The 17,681-nt window shown below is 38.7% G+C and overlaps 1 protein-coding gene across 1 annotated transcript in view; it reads right to left on the bottom strand.

Annotated features, from left to right (window-relative positions):
• ERGIC2 (ERGIC and golgi 2) overlaps positions 1 to 9,773 on the bottom strand; it is a 39,271-nt gene extending 29,498 nt beyond the window's left edge. Inside the window, exon 1 of the mRNA XM_055394132.2 lies at positions 9,650 to 9,773. The gene's annotated coding sequence lies outside the window, so the exon portion shown is untranslated. The remainder of the gene's footprint in view (positions 1 to 9,649) is intronic.
• Between the last annotated feature and the right edge of the window lie 7,908 nt (positions 9,774 to 17,681).

Raw genomic sequence — 17,681 nt, 5'->3', positions numbered from 1 at the left:
ATAAATGCATCCTTCAGAAAGATTAAAGGGTTGATTTCATTTTTAGATAACTGACAAATGTCCTTGGAACAACTTAACATTCTCATTCCTCCTCAAGGGGAAAACAAAGCTTAACACTATCCTTTCTCCACTCCCACCCTGACAAAAAGTACTAATGATAGGCAATTTACACACACTAACACATTTAACCAGTCCATTCTAAAGGAGATCAATCCTGGGTGTTCATTGGAAGGACTGATGCTGAAGCTGAAACTCCAATACTTTGGCCACCTCATGCGACGAGTTGACTCACTGGAAAAGAGTCTGATGCTAGGAGGGATTGGGGGTGGGAGGAGACAGGGACGACAGAGAATGAGATGGCTGGATGGCATCATCGACTTGATGGACATGAGTTTGAGTGAACTCCGGGAGTTGGTGATGGACAGGGAGGCCTGGCGTGCTGTGATTCATGGGGTCGCAAAGAGTCGGACACAACTGAGCGACTGAACTGAACTGAACACATTTAACAGCCAAATAATGTGAAAAGCTACTCAATCATATTTGTAATATTTGAATATACAAATTAAAATGGTTATTCTGTTAAATTAACAAAACACATAAAAATAACACATTCCCATTAAATGATGACAATGAAGTAAAATAGACATGCTCATATATTGCTAACAACAACATAAATATTCACCACTCCTCTTTCCACCAAGTAAATTCCTCTTTTAGGAATGTATCCTAAGGAAAATATATGTGCTGTGCACAAAAATTTCATTATGAGGGTATTTCACAAAATCCTCATATCCAATATACAAATTCAGTGAATTAAAAGTTCTGAATCTAAGTAAGCACTGAAAATCTTATAAAAGAAAATTACAATAATGTACAAAAATACTCGTAACACATTAAGAAAAGACTAGAAGGCCATATTCCAATTTTATGAGAGGCAAAGAAAAAGATATTTGGGAAAAAACTGAAAGCCTACACACAAAATGTTTTAAGTAGATCATGAGAGAATTCTGTTCTCTTTACAAAATTTTGAACTTTACATCTATTTTTATAATAAAAATATTATTTAAAAATTGACTGCTTGCTATTCTCCTTTTGATCAGTATGCCAACTATATCTAAAATATGCTAGCCATAAAATAACTGAAATCACAAATATTTATATAATTTTATATGACTGATTTATATAAATATTATAGGTGATACTATAAGCATTACCCAAATCAAAGCTGTATTGATAAAATTAACACCTAATAGAATAAGTCAAATTCTATTGTTTGTAGAAGTCACTAAAAGAAAAACAGTGTCTAGAAGAAAGCAGAAAGACTTATCTAAAATCTAAATAGTATTAATACAGAAAGAATAGACCATAGAAAGAGTATTCATGGAGAAAAAGGAGCCCAGAGAGGTAAAAACTGGCAGGAATCACAAACACTGCCCAAAAGAGAGCAGGCCCTAACCAGGGCCACTGCTTAATCAGTCCATGCGGAACCATGGCCCTAAAGTGAAGCTGACTGCATTAAAGGGCTGATTTCATTTGCTATTATAAACTAACTCCCCTTGCTGATTCCATGTTTAAAAGTGGCCTTCAGATTATAATTTGGTTTTCATGTAGATGGTTTTCCAAAGAAAAAAAAGAACATGTAGACAAAAAAGAAGACAGAGTTTGATTCCCACGATAGATGTAAATTAAGCTTGAGGGTTTATTAAGCATAAGCCATGGCTCCTCATGTTTGTTCAACTCAGTAATTAAATTTATTTTCTATAATAGCACCAAGACTGATCCTTCTTTCATCTTTCAAATTTCTACTCATTCTCTCCTACAGGAGTTAAATAATAAATATGTTCAAGACGCTTAACTTTAAAACAAAACTCTGAAAGTAAGCTCAAATCCAATTCAACTACTGTACAGATCTCTGGCTACCGCTTCAGTGTTCTTGCCTTGAAAACCCCATGAACAGTACGAAAAGGCAAAAAGATATGACACTTAAAGGAATGAGTTGTCACCATTCATATCCTGAGACTAATTCCTCGGTTCTCAACTAAATTTGCTCTCAGCAAGGTCATCAACAATTTCCTTAGTACCAAATCTAATGGACAATTTTGGCCTTAATTCAGTTTTGCTTCTGAGAAAATACATTTTCTCACTTGTTCATCACTTCTTTTCCTCTTGAAACAGTCTCATACCTTGGCTGAGGTAATACTACATTCCTGATTTGGCTTATTTTGCAGATTCTTCTTCCTCTCAGATTCTGCACTAGGCCTTTCTCTCAACCTCCACACTTTCCCCAAGTGGTCTCCCATCCCTTCCATTTCCATCAACACGTTGATTCCTCTCAAATTTTTATTCCCAGTCCAAATCTTTCTGCAGACATGACTATCATTCTGCCCTCTATTACATTTTTATTGGAGCATTGGAAAGACAATTTAGAGTAAACATGCCTAAAAATAAACACTTCATCCTACCAAACCTGTTTCTCCTCCTGTGTCCCTAAATTAATGATGACACATGCATCCAAATGCACAAGCTAGAAACATGGATTTCATCCTTAAACTCTTCTTAAATTTCTCGCAATTCTAACTTTTCCAGGCCCAGAGAAATTGCTTACTAGGATCTTAGTCTCAGCTGCCATAATCTCTCTCTGCATTGTTTCAAACGATCTTCAAACCCTCAGTTCACTCTCTATATGACAATCAATAATATTTTTAATATAATACATAAAACTCATCATATAAGTTTCATTTTAAAATATTTATATAGGTTTCCATTACATTTAAAGAGTTTGAAATCTATCTATCCCAATGTGGTTTACAAAGCACTGAAAACACGGACCCTGCTTACCTCTCTTCAAAACCCAGTTTCTCAAAGTCTTAGTTCCAATCTCACTAAATCACTTTCTATTCCTTAAACACACTATTCTGTCTACTAGAAACATCCTCCCCCTCCTACCCCACCTCTGCATTGGGCTAACTTTCTTCAAATCTCAGTCTAAACATCTCTCTCAAGAAGGAAAAACCTTCAATGACCTCAAACATGAGTTACAGCACTTGCTCCTAGAACACTGTAGTTTTATCACATTATTTCTACCTGCTTGTTTTCTCCATAGTAATTTTAAGGCAAGGACCATGTCTAACTAAGTCTTTGTATCTCCGATACGCATGAGGTTACTTGATAAATATTTACGGAAGGAAGAAAAGAAGGAAGGTGGGAAATTACCTATTAACATTCATGATAGCACAGCTTTCCAATCAAAACATCCATACTTAGATAAATATGCAAAAATACAAGATCTACAAAAAGAAATTTTTCTTATTTCATTCACTATAGTATATCCCCAGCACCTTGAACAGTGGTTGGCTCATAGCAGCTACAGCATTGTTTAGCAAAAGAATAAAACTGTGAATTTTATTTTCTAAACATTCTATATATTTTAATAAGCCTTACAAATGTTTTCTTATAAATCGAATCTAAGTATAGAGATATGGCAAGCAAGTAGGTGGTTTTACCAACACTCTAATAATTCATACAGCCTATCCAGTACTCCTCCCTTAATCATCTAACTAGTATACTCACTGGCTATCTCCTTCTCCCATTTCTAGTTTCTACAATTCCACAGCCTGACCCAGGATAGAAAAGCTGACAACAGGCCATGTTCCTGGTGAACTGGTGGGAGTCTCACCTTCCCCTCAGACATCTATTCAACACTTGAGCACCTGCCACTCTGCTGCTCTTATCTCATTCTTATTACCTCAGCACTAACCTACACCCAAGAAATGCATTCCACCTCAAAAATTGCCAGTCTGCTCTATAGAGCCACTATTTTGATATGAACAAGTCATCTGATATTCTAGTTTTTCTAAAAGCAAGCCTTCTACCTGCTATTTATGAAACTTGACATTCTCCTAGTGGCAATTCTCTTTGAATCCTACTTCTCTTCTGAGACTCACAGGTAAAGAAGTAGCAGGTTTCAACGTGATTTCTTGACCATCTCTTTCCTTTTTAAGTCTATCTTCTAATAATCAGAAACACACATACGATACAGAATTATAGCTAACTTTCATATCATGTATCCGACTCTTTGAGACCCCATGGACTAGCCCACCAGGCTCCTCTGTCCATGGGATTCTCCAAGTAACAATACTGGAGTGGGTTGCCATGTCCTCCTCCAAGGTATCTTCCCAACCCAAGGATCAAACCCGGGTCTATACTTCTCTCCTTCCCCATCCCATTGCCATCTTATGACACTCAGGCACTCACTCACAGTGATAACTCTTTTAAGCATAACATTTATTCTCCAATCATTTCCATCTTAATTCTATAAAAAGCCACGTGTGAACAAGGAAGGTCACATTTTGGCTCCTCTGAACTTTTAAAATTGTGTGTGTGTCTGTTAGTTGTCCAACTCTTTGTGAACCCATGGAATGCAGCCCACCCGGCTCCTCTGTCCATGGGATTCTCCAGGCAAGACTACTGGAGTGAGTTGTCATGCCCTTCTGTAGGGGATCTTCCAAACCCAGGGATCGAACCCAGGTCTCCCACATTGCAGGCAGATTCTTTACCATTTGAGCTACCTGGGAAGCTCGAATTTAAAATTGCTCTGCTGCTAATACCCAAAACACTAATTTTCTTCTCTGAGCAGAAACAATTATCCTTGCAGTTCTTTAATTTCTTGACCAGGGAAAAACCTACTCTTCACTTTCCCTGTGTGCTCAATCCCTTGGATTCCTCCCCGTCATGCAGTTCCACTGCTCCCATTCCCACTGTATTTGCTTCTCCATCCAGCTCAGTTAGCCATTTTCAAAAACACATTTAGAAAGACCCTAGATCAGTGATTTCCAGAGCCACAGGACTGCCATTCTGTCACAAAAGTTTCTAATCTGTACCTACTAAATGAAAAAAACGATAATATAAGAATTTTTAAAGTTAAATTTATTCAATTAAAAAATCTGACTTTTACTCTGAAATTACTTCCTTTCCTTTTTTTAAGGTGCCAATATCCTTTCTTTGGTGGAATGAGAAAGCAGAAAGTTTTTGTTTTGTTTTTGGATGTCTTTCTTTAATAAAATTAAAAAATTCAATTCTACATTAGCCCTTAAGTTCAGCCCAAAATTAAAAACTGCAATTATATATTAGCCCTTAAGTCCAGCCCCTTTCCCTGATTTCTATATATGTTTTGTACTGGTTAACAAAATTTAGGAGCCATAATTTGACAATCTCCAGTACCATATCTTCAATTTCTCTCCTATACTGCTGTGTATACTAAAAAATAAAACACGTAATCTCTACTAAGTCATTGATAACAACTGAGACGAAAACAATGCTTTGAAAAACTGCATAAGAAATATGAAACCAACTTTCATGCTGGAACATAGGCACATATTATCAACACTCAATCTAAGTAATGCCACACAGCCAGTATTTCATCATCTGTGTCCATGTGAATACAATGAGACTATCAGATGCTTTGCCAAAATTAAAATACAGAATTCATGACACTTCTATGGCTCTATTACATTTAATTATTTCTTCAAACAAAAAGGAAGAAAAGAAGGAAGGCAGGAAGGTGGGAATTGTGAAGGCACAATTTACTCCTGCTACTCACACTTTATGAGTTAACATCTATTTTTAACATATACTTGACAATATGAAAAATGTTTAATTGGTTAATACATATGCATTGTTGTGAGCTGAACTATGCCTCCCAAAAGGATATATCTAAGTCCTAATCCCTGGTATCTGTGAATGGGTCTTATTCGAAAATAGCTGGGTTTTCATATATACAACTAGTTAAGATGAGATCATACCATATTAAGGTGGCCCCAAATCCAATGAGGGTTTCCCTTGTGGCTCAGCTGGTAAAGAATCCGCCTGCAATGCAGGAGACCTGGGTTTGATCCCTGGTTTGGGAAGATCCCCTGGAGAAGGGAAAAACTACCCATTCCAGTATTCTGGCCTGGAGAATTCCATGGACTGTATATAGTCCATGGGGTGGCAGACAGTCAGACATCCAATGACTAGTGCTTCTATGACAAGTCATATGAGGATATACAGACACTTTCTAGAGCTGTCAGAGGCAATATGGCCCTGCTGACACCTTTATTTCAGTCTGGTGGCCTCCAGAATTAAAAAAAAACAAATTTCTATTTTTTTTAACCAGGCAGATGGTAATTTGCTAAGTCAGCCCTGTGAAATTAACACAAGTCATTAACAAGAATGAGAAAGGAGGTGGAACAAATCCTATCCAGGCTGCCACTGAACTTCAGAAATGAAAAACAAAACCATAACTTATCTGCAAATTTAAGCCACTTGATAATACTGCTGCTGCTGCTGCTGCTGCGTCACTTCAGTCGTGTCCGACTCTGTGTGACCCCATAGACAGAAGCCCACCAGGGTCCCCCGTCCCCGGGATTCTCCAGGCAAGAACACTGGAGTGGGTTGCCATTTCCTTCTCCAATGTGTGAAAGTGAAAAGAGAAAGTGAAGTCGCTCAGTCGTGTCCGACCCCTAGCGACCCCACAGACTGCAGCCAACGAGGCTCCTCCATCCATGGGATTTTCTAGGCAAGAGTACTGGAGTGGCTCGCCATTGCCTTCTCCCTGATAATACTGCATTAGAATACAAAAGAAAAAATTTATGAAAGAAAACTTAATTTCACTTTACAGCACTAGATATCAAAAAAGTACTCATTCTTTTTACTTTAAAACTTTTACAATAGAGTAAAATGTTAAATAATTACAATTATTTACACTAACATAATTCAAGCAAATCTAATAACCTTCCAAGTGATATGCTTAAAAAATGTTTCAGTTCAGTTCAGTTCAGTCACTCAGTGATGTCCGACTCTTTGCGACCCCATGAATCACAGCACTCCAGGCCTCTCTGTCCATCACCAACTCCCAGAGTTCACTCAAACTCATGTGCATTGAGTCGTGATGCCATCCAGCCATCTCATTCTCTGTTGCCCCCTTCTCCTCCTGCCCCCAATCCCTCCCAGCATCAGAGTCTTTTCCAGTGAGTCAACTCTACTTGGAAGCAAATAAGATAGTATAAATGTGAGTTCTGTGACTGGAAACACTTGGGGTTCTTCTAGGCACTTACTAGCTATGTGACAAATTTGAAAAGATCCTCAACTTCTCACAGTTATCTATTATAATTTTATTTTAAAAGGAGGGATGGAGACATAATGGTTTACCTCACAGTTTTTAATCAAGATAAAAATGAGTCATTAGATAAATGTGTGTCTAATTTTCAAAAGAAATGCAAAGACTTATAAGATAGCTGAGATTTGTTAAAGACTTCAGGAAGGTGGAAAGAGTATCTGAATTAGTTGATAATACCATGAATAGGCTGAGGATTATGTAAATTGATAGAATAAAAGCTGAGAGGCATAGAGTGATGGCAACACAGGCTGGATGCACCTAATAACAAGGTGAAGCAAGGTTTGACTTCCCTGGTGGCTCAGAGGTAAAGCGTCTGCCTCCAATACGGGAAACCTGGGTTCGATCCCTGGGTCGGGAAGATCCCCTGGAGAAGGAAACGGTAACCCACTCCAGTATTCTTGCCTGGAGAATCCCATGGACGGAGAAGCCTGGTAGGCTACAGTCCACGGGGTCGCAAAGAGTCGGACATGACTGAGCGACAGAATGGAACGGAACTACTCAATAAAAGCACACACAATTGAATTAAGAAAGTAAGGAAAATGGGAAGAAAAGGTCAGTGACACATGAAATTTATTGACAATAGAATGAAGGTCCTCAAAAGCAAGGAGAATGGGTTACCAAGGCACGAGGTCACTGACCTAGACTGTAGTAAGACTGCATGAAGTAGTAGAAAGAAGAAATCTGTAACTTAGTAATTAAAGAGAGGATAACAGCTTAAGATGGAGAAGGAAATGGCAACCCACTCCAGTGTTCTTGCCTGGAGAATCCCAGGGATGGGGAAGCCTGGTGGGCTTCCGTCTATGGGGTCACACAGAGTCGGACACGACTGAAGTGACTTAGCAGCAGCAGCAGCAACAGCTTAAGAAAGGAAGCAGTTGGAAGATGGAGCTTAAGCACAAATTAATCATATAGACTGAAAAGTATAATCAATTTTGGAATCAAAGAAATTACTTTAAAAAGCATCTTCTTCATTCTATATTTTGGCTAAGTACAAAAGCAACATTTTGTGAGTAGGTATAGAAGATAGAAAACAAAAATTAAAAATTAACAATAGCGAACACTGAGCATCACCACCCACCTTCTGAGTCTGGTATTATTATTTCCATTTTGCAGATAAGGAAACTAAAGCACAAAGAGGTTAATTTATCCATCAGGACATTAAGAGGCAGAATCATAATAAATATTGAAAAACTGTTGAAAACGATTTGTAGCAGGCATACACTGCCTAAAAAGTAACTTCTATTAAAAATAAGTTTCACCATTTCATCCAATTAAATCACTAACCCTCAAGGAAATTTATCATTATCTAATTTTTTTTTCGCTGTTATTGTTCCAAGTCAGTACTAATTTCCTCTGAGACTTTAAAGCTTGGTATATTTTTATGATTTGTACCCTCAATTATAACAATCAGCTGTGACTGAATTTTACCATCACAAAGAAAGAAATTCAATCCCTCGTCTCCCCCCAAAGAAAACCATGAAATTTCTTTTTTTCATGTTTTTCCTCTAAGAGACCTGGAATAATTCCATCAGTGTGGAGATATCAATAAACAAATTAAATAAACAAACATACCTACTAGACCCTTCAGTGAACAAACCTGATTCATTTCTTTATAATGGCTGTATACTAGAGTACAGTGAAATATTTAAATACAATTGCAAACAAGTAAATCCCATTTTTAATTGTATCTTTCACTGCTTCTGAAGGCCCGTCTTGCAACATTTTAACAGATATTATGTAACTTTGCGTTGTCCTGAGAGCATTAAACCCTAAATATAAAAGTTACAAGAACACCTTTTCTCAAACAATGACCTACTAATTCTATATACTACCAATACCCAAGGGTATTCTCTACCACGAGTTGACTGTTACCTAACGAGGGTTTCTTAACTCTCGAGGGTTTCAGAAAAGTACTTACCCTCGAACCTCTCTCTCCTATAGCATCTCGTCCTACCCTAACCCCTTTCTCATTTTCCTAAGCGGTGCGCGAACCTCCCGAGAAGAGGCTAAGAAGATCTAGGTCTTTCTCAGACAGAGAGCAACTTGCTGCGAAGAATTTGGTATTTGTCTGAACGGGGATGGAAGCCAGACACCCGGGAAACCCGGACGCCACCAGGCAGGTCTTCACTACGCGGGACCCTCCTCGCCTTCTGACGGGAGGTGCCACCGGGGCACGGGGCGCTCTAAGAAGCAATGGGCCAGGGTCAGAAGCTACGGGGAAGTACCTAAACTCCTTCAAGTTGTAAGACAGCGCAGAAACACTGGACCAGAGCAAGAGGAGATTCCCGGCGCAGAGCTGCCCAGGGTCCTGCCAGTAACGCCCCCGGGAAGATAGGTAGAGCGGCTCCCAGGTCCGGCCCGTTCTCCAGAAAACAGTAATTAAGACCGGGAACCAATCCTATAACTGGCTCTCACTACTTTAACCACATTCATGCCCTGAACAGCCCTGGCGCAAGCAAGGGAACAGGAGCCGGCGGGGTTTCAGTATTTTACCTTGTGTTACGGTCCCAGCCGACCGCCATGTTTCACAGAAGCCCGGGTCGCCCGGGCTCCCATTTACCCGGAAATATCGCGAGAACAGAAGCCACTACCACCGTTGAAAACGTCAACACGGAGTTGGTGTAGAGCTCTCGCGATATTCCCTTTGCTGACGACGTGTTCTGTGAATCAAGAGGCGTGGTCCAAATTAAAGGGGTGTGGCTAAACAGAACAGAGATTTAAATATATTTCAGTTATACCCATTTGGCTGATACGGAAGTAACTTCTCCAGGGAGGGATTTGTAATCTACCAGTTTGGAAACCTGGGGCTTCCCAACTGGCGCGACTGGTAAAGAATCAGCCTGCCAATGCAGGAGACGCAAGGGACATGGGTTTAATCCCCGAGTCGTGAAGATCTCCGGGAGTAGAAAGTTGCAACCCACTCCAGTATTCTTGGTTGGAAAATTCCACGGATAGAGCAGCCTGGCAGGCTGTATAGTCCATAGGGTCGCAGAGAGTAGGACTCCGCTGAGCGACGGAGAGGGGCGTACACACCCGCATAGGCACGCATACAAAAAGTTGGAGACCGCAGAACGAATCTCACGCAGGAGTTAACATGTACAGCCCTATATGTATCATTCCTCCAAAACTCTCATCACGTTTTGTGCAGTCTTTCTTTACCTCTTTATTTTCTTCTGTCAAGAACGTTTAGGAAATGGCAACCCACTCCAGTGTTCTTGCCTGGGGAATACCAGGGACGGCGGAGCCTGGTGGGCTGCCGTCTATGGGGTGGCACAGAGTCGGACACGACTGAAGCGACTTAGCAGCAGCAGCAGCAACAATTATTTATTAAATGTTTTTCTTGTCTATGGGTTGGCCAAAAAGACGGATCTTTCCGCGTAATATCTTATGGGAAAATGCAAACGAACTTTTTAGCCAACAATTAGTAAGCTCCATAAGAAAGTACATCTGATCTACAAAGATTCTGATGTACCTATCTATAGGCAGCAATGGAGATGCAGACACAGAGAACAGACTTTTGGACACAGTAGGGGAGAAAGAGGGTGGGATGATTTGAGAGCGTGGCATTGAAACAGATATATTACCATATGTAAAGTGGGAAATTACTGTATGACACAGGGAACCCAAAGCTGGTGCTCTGTGACATCCTAGGGGGTGGGATGGGGAGGAAGATGAGAGGGAGATTTAAAAGGCAGGGGACATGTGTATACCCATGGTTGATTCATATTGATGTGTAGCAGAAGCCATCACAATACTGTAATTATCCTCCAATTAAAAAATTTTAAAAAGTACATCTGTCTCCATCAATCTTATATCACCAGTACATTTCTATGCACTCAAATATTTGTTGAGAAAGAAAATTAATGCTTCATTCAGCTTTTCCTAACACTTCCTATCATAAGAGGCAACAGAGGGGACGTGGAAAGAAAAGGTTCAAGAGCAATCCCACGTGTTACCAGATTTTCCAGACATAGAGATTTCAATTTTAAAATTTATTGACCAAAAATTCTCACAAAAAGATAATAATGACTAATTCTTAAAGGGTAAACAGTGCTTTTTTCCCCCTGTAAGCAGTATTTATATGCTTTACTGTCTGTATCTCATTTAACCCTCACAATATTATTCACTTACTAGATATGGAAATAGAGATGAGGCAGTTAAATAATTTACCCAAAGTCAGATAGCTGGGAGAGGCAGAAAAATCCTGACCACAGAACTAAACTACCCTTCAAAGGAGAAATCATTTTATTTAATGAATTAACATTTACTGAAATATAAAGTTTTACTAAATTTAAAATATCCTAGAAAATAGGGGCAAAGAATTTCACTGATGGAATTTCACTTTCAGACTTTCACCTCAGGATTAGCCCCAAAACTTTAAACCACCTCTAAATTGATTTAAAGCATAAACTGATATTTAAGAAGAAACATAATAGGGTGGTTAAGATCACAGACACTGCAGCCAGGATTTCATGGGCTAAAATTCCAGTTCAATAACTTACTAGCCTGTGACCTTAGGCATATTATTTTATCTCTTCTGTCCTCTTTTGTTTATCCATAAAATGGCACAATAATGTCTCAAAGATTGTTACAAGGACTAAATGAATTAACATATATCTACAGTGTTTCTTTTTTTAATTTACTTATTTTAATTGGAGGCTAATTACTTTTCAATATTGTGGTGGTTTTTTCCATACACTGACATGAGTCAGCCATGGGTGTACATGTGTCCCCCATCCCGAACCCCCCTCCCATCACCCTCTCCCTTCCATTCTTCTGGGTTGTCCCAGTGCACTGGCTTTGAGTGCCCTGCTTCATGCATTGAACTTGGACTGGTCATCTGTTTCACATATGGTAATAAACATGATTCAATGCTATTCTCTCAAATCATCCCACCCTCTCTTTCTCCCACAGAGTCCAAAAGTCTGTTCTTTATATCTGTGTCTCTGTTGCTGTCTCATGTAGAGGGTCGTCGTTACCATCTTTCTAAATTCCATATATGAGTTAATATACTGTATTGGTGTTTTTCTTTCTGATATACTTCACTCTGTATAATAGGTTCCAGTGTATAATAGGTTCCAGTGTATAATAGGTTCCAGTTTCATCCACCTCATTAGAACTGATTTAAATATGTTCTTTGCAATAGCTGAGTAGTTTGCGACATTGTACAGGAGGTAGTGATCCAGACCATCCCCAAGAAAAAGAAATGCAAAAAGGCAAAACGGTTGTCTAATGAGGCCTTACAAATAGCTGTGAAAAGAAGAGAAGCTAAAGGCAAAGGAGAAAAGCAAAGACACACCCATTTGAATGCAGAGTTCAAAGAATAGCAAGGAGAGACAAGAAAGCCTTTCTCAGCCATCAATGCAAAGAAATAGAAGAAAACAATGAGAAAGAGAATGAGAAAGACTAGAGATCTTGTCAAGAAAATTAGAGGTACCAAGGGAACATTTCACGCAAAGATGACCACAACAAAGGATAGAAATCTAACAGAAGCAGAAGATATTAAGAAGAGGTGGCAAGAATACACAGAAGAACTGTACAAAAAAGATCATCATAACCCAGATAATCACGATGGTGTGATCACTCACCTAGAGCCAGACATCCTGGAATGCAAAGTCAAGTGGGCCTTAGGAAGCATCACTATGAACAAAGCCAGTGGAGGTAATGGAATTCCAACTGAGCTATTTCAAATCCTGAAAGATGATGCTGTGAAAGTGCTGCACTCAACATGCCCACAAATCTGGAAAGCTCAGCAGTGGTCACAGGACTGGAAAAGGTCAGTTTTCATTCCAATCCCAAAGAAAGGCAATGCCAAAGAACGTTCAAACTACCGCACAATTGCACTCATCTCATACGCTAGCAAAGTAATTCTCAAAATTCTCCAAGCCAGGCTTCAACAGTACATGAACCATGAACTCCCAGATGTTCAAGCTGGTTTTAGAAAAGGCAGAGGAACAAGAGATCAAATTGCCAACATCACTGGATCAGCGAAAAAGAAAGAGAGTGCCCGAAAAACATCTACTTTTTGTTTATTGACTACACCAAAGCCTTTGACTGTGTGGATCACAACAAACTGTGGAAAATTCTTCAAGAGATGGGAATACCAGACCACCTGACCTGCCTCCTGAGAAATCTGTATGCAGGTCAAGAAGCAACATTTAGAAGTGGACATGGAACAACATGTCCAAATAGGAAAAGGAGTACGTCAAGGCTGTATATTGTCATCTTGATTATTTAATTTATATGCAGAGTACATCATGCGAAATGCAGGCTGGATGAAGCACAAGCTGGAATCAAGATTGCTGGGAGAAATATCAACAACCTCACATATGCAGATGACACCACCCTTATGGGTGAAAGTGAAGAAGGACTAAAGAGCATCTTGATGAAAGTGAAAGAGGAGAGTGAAAAAGTTGGCTTAAAACTCAACATTCAGAAAACTAAGTTCTTGGCATCTGGGCCCATCACTTCATGGGAAATAGATGGGGAAACAGTTGAAACAGTGTCAGACTTTATTTTGGGGGGCTCCAAAATCACTGCAAATGGTGACTGCAGCCATGAAATTAAAAGACGCTTGCTCCTTGTAAGAAAAGCTATAACTACCCTAGACAGCATATTAAAAAGCAGAGAAATTATTTTGCCAACAAATTCTGCCTTTGCAGCAAACCTCAGCATCTCAGCATTTGGACTTGCTGTACGTTAGCTTAAAGGAACCTGATTTGGTAATATTGCCTGCAGAAGAGAACCAGGAGATAGGTATTAGACTGGGAATTAACAACCAGTGCTAACCAATCTATATTTTGTCCAAATGATCTAAAGGTGTTTTCATGCTGGGTTTTTTGTTGTTCTTTGTTTTAGTTCTCTATAGTTTGCATAAATGTTTTAGCAAGTGAGTAACAAAATTAAGGAAATTTAATACTTTTTGCTATATGAGTGCCCTAGAAACACCTCAAATTCAATATATCCCAAGTGGATTTTATAATTTACCCCCAAATCTATTTCTTTTCCACTGTACCTAGGAAAGTCAATGACACCACTAACCTCAGATTTAGTCACTAGCTACCAATCCCAATGATCAATTTCTTCAATTAAAGCTACTTCCAGTTTCATGCTATACACCAGACTGTGATTTTTATGTATGTATCAAACTATCATAATTACAGAGGAAAAAAAAACAGGATAACATGACAGGAAAAAAATCAACTTTCAACAGCACAGCAGAAGATATTTTTCCATTTTCTGATATAATATTGGTATTGATCTAAAATGGTCAAATAATTTCCATCTGATACACAAGATACATCCCTAGAGGTGATTTTCATATCATGTAAACAGAAGCAGCCAAATATATAAAAAATATATGGTCAGAGTTCAGATGCTTTGACTAAAAATTATGAATACATATTGTATATCTCACTATTACTATTCAACAGAATTAACCTGCCAAATACTCTTATCTATTAAATTTGTTTTTGTAAGTAAAAGATAGTTGAGCCCACAATAGTGAGGTCCCTCTCCTCCCTGTCTGGATCTTAGAAGAAGCCAGTCAGACCTGTTCCACACTGCGCTCCACTTTCTCATGAACCAGGTTTTGAATGAGTAAACTTGATCAGAAGTTGATTTTTCCTTTCACGGAGGAAGTAGTTAGGTTAAGGGAAACTCACTGAAGAGTTGAGTCCTGGACACAGATTGAGGCTGCTACTTTGGTATCACATCCATTTAACCCATCTATAAGGGCGATGATCTATAACTTATTGATCTCTTTTGATACTTTCATCATAATACAAATGGGGCTTGCTGAGCCTGAGGTAGGAGAAGCTATTAACATCATGTCTATTCTAAGTCCAAGCTGAAGGAACACATAGGGAACCCATTATAGTCTTCCATTTAGAGGCAAAAGATAGAAAAAATAAGGTTGGGAAATTAGTACTATCTTTTTTTTTTTTTTGGTCTTTACAACAAGTCTAGGTTTGGTGGCTCAGATGGTAAAGCGTCTGCCTACATGCCTACAATGCGGGAGACCTGGGTTCAGTCCCTGGGTTGGAAAGATCTCCTGGAGAAGGAAATGACAACCCACTCCAGTATTCTTGCCTGGAAAATCCCATGGATGGAGGAACCTGGTAGGCTAAAGTACATGGGGTCGCAAAGAGTTGGACAAGGACTGAGCAACTTCACTCACTCACTCATACATCAAGCAAAAAGGCTTGATTCAGTTAAACTATGATTTGTCAAGGATGATTTTTTTTTAAAAATCATTTTAAAGTTTTAAAGGTGCTAGCAACAGCCATAAAGAACAGTGCAGCTTCCCCTTTGCTCCCCCTCAACCCCACCTTGCATCATCTGCTGGGGAAATGCAGCTATTTTGTCATCAGCAGAGTCAAGAAGGCCAGTGGAGAAGCCCACATGGCAAAGTACTTTCGTTCTTTAAATATTTCTGATGAGTCTCAAGTCACTCAAATTCTTGACCAAAGTATGAGACCTCTTTTTATCTAGAATCTTATATCATTTTCTTATTTCCAGTGCTCTTAAACCTCACAGTGACATCTGTGATCTGGATCCATCCTCACACTGGTGCTGGGCATCCAATGCCTTCTTTCCACCTGGCAACACATACCCTTAAGTCTAGAAGTTTTCTTGACTTTTTGTCTTGATTAATTTCCCCCCTCCATTTTCTCTATTTTCTCATTCTGAAACTCCTATTTATTGTTATGAGATGCCCTGGACTAGTAAAAATGATAACTAGAGGAAATAGGAAATCGAAAGTAGTAGAATAAAGAATTATAGCTTTTTCTTTATACAACCACAGTATCATTTTTAATTGGCACTATTTATTCTATACTTATTCCTAGAAAAGGTGATAAAAGTGAAATTAAAAGCAATGTATAATATTTAGGGATGTAAGAGAGATTTCCGATTGCATATAAATACTCATCTCTCCTTCTTCAGTACCAGAATCCTGGACAATTAAACCCAAGCGAAGAATGAAATTCTCAGGCTGGGCAGGTAGACATGTAAGTAAAGTCACTGAGTAGGGCTTTCATGAAAGCCATTTGTCCCCTTTTCTCCTTGCCCTTCCTCATTTCTCGTCTTGGAATGTGAGTGTGATGACCTGAGTCCTGCAGCTACTTTATGGCTTGACGATAGAATTGATATACTGAGGATGGTGGAGGAGGAAGACAGGAAAAGTCTCAGGCCTTCTAACCCTTTAGACAGACTATCAGCTGTCTGACTTCATTTAGGTAAGAGAATAAAAATACTAATTCTTTCAAACTACTGTAGTAAAGTATTTTTAACAAGCAGCTGGAAAGTAATTCCTGGTGGATTCAAGGAAATTTATACTATTTTTAAGCTCTCTGAAAATTGAACCTCCCTTATTACATGTAAGTCTTATTATCTATTTGATTTTCCTTCTCATATTCAAGTGTGTTATTGAAGCCAGCCCAATTCCAATATCTCCATGCTCCTAATCTTATCTCCCCAGTCCAAACTCCACACTTTTGCCTGCATTACCTTCTGAAAACACCCATCAGTCACATGATATAGTAATTAAGGTCTGTAATCAAAAAAACCTATGTATTCATCTTTCTCTGAAACCAGGTTTTTGATATGAAACAAGTCAGTCTCCCTAGCTTCAATGTCTTCATTGATAAAATGGGAAAGAGAATGCCTTTTTGATACAATTATGCTCAGAATTAAATTAATATATATAAAATATTCAGCACAAGGAAATTTACTAAGATAGCCTCATGGGATTGTCATTCCTAAATTAAATCTTTAAAGAATTTATGAAGAGAATTATTGAAAAAAATGGAGGACATAAGAAAGAACTGAATAATTAGATATACTATATTGTTGAACAGCAAGGCTTATTCAAATCAATCTTTCCCCAAGTAACATATGACATAGTATTTTTCTCCTACATGTAATGGTTTATTGCTGAATTTTTTTTTTCAGTTAAAAGTATTTTTATTAAAAAAGCACAAATGCAAAGAAATGAACAGAGGAAAATTTATGCGTCGAACCTGGACTGGTCACTTATGATAATATACATGCTACAATTCCATTCTCCCCAATCATTCCACCTTCACCCTCTCCCACAGAGTCCCAAAGACTGTTCTAAATGCCTATGTCTCTTTTGCAGTCTCTTATACAGGGTTCAGGTTACCATTTTTCTAAATTCCATATATATGCGTTAATATACAGTATTGATGTTCTTCTTTCTGGCTTACTTCACTCTGTATAATTGGCTCCAATTTCATCCACCTCATTAAAACTGATTCAAATGCATTCTTTTTGATGGCTGAGAAATACTCCATTGTGTATATGTACCAAAGCTTTCTTATCCATTCATCTGCAGATGGACATCTAGGTTGCCTCCATGTCCTGGCTATTATAAACAGTGCTGCAATGAACATTGGAGTACATGTGTCTCTTTCAATTCTGGTTTCCTCGGTGTGTATGCCCAGGAGTGCGATCGCTGGATCATATGGCAGTTCTATTTCCAGTTTTCTGAGGAATCTCCACA

This window comes from Moschus berezovskii, chromosome 6 (assembly GCF_049115385.1).
Source record: "Moschus berezovskii isolate FMDL1 chromosome 6, NW_MosBer_1.0, whole genome shotgun sequence".
Classification (NCBI taxonomy): domain Eukaryota; kingdom Metazoa; phylum Chordata; class Mammalia; order Artiodactyla; family Moschidae; genus Moschus; species Moschus berezovskii.
Note: the sequence above shows the minus strand (reverse complement) of the source record. Positions and strands in the feature narration are given on the sequence as shown.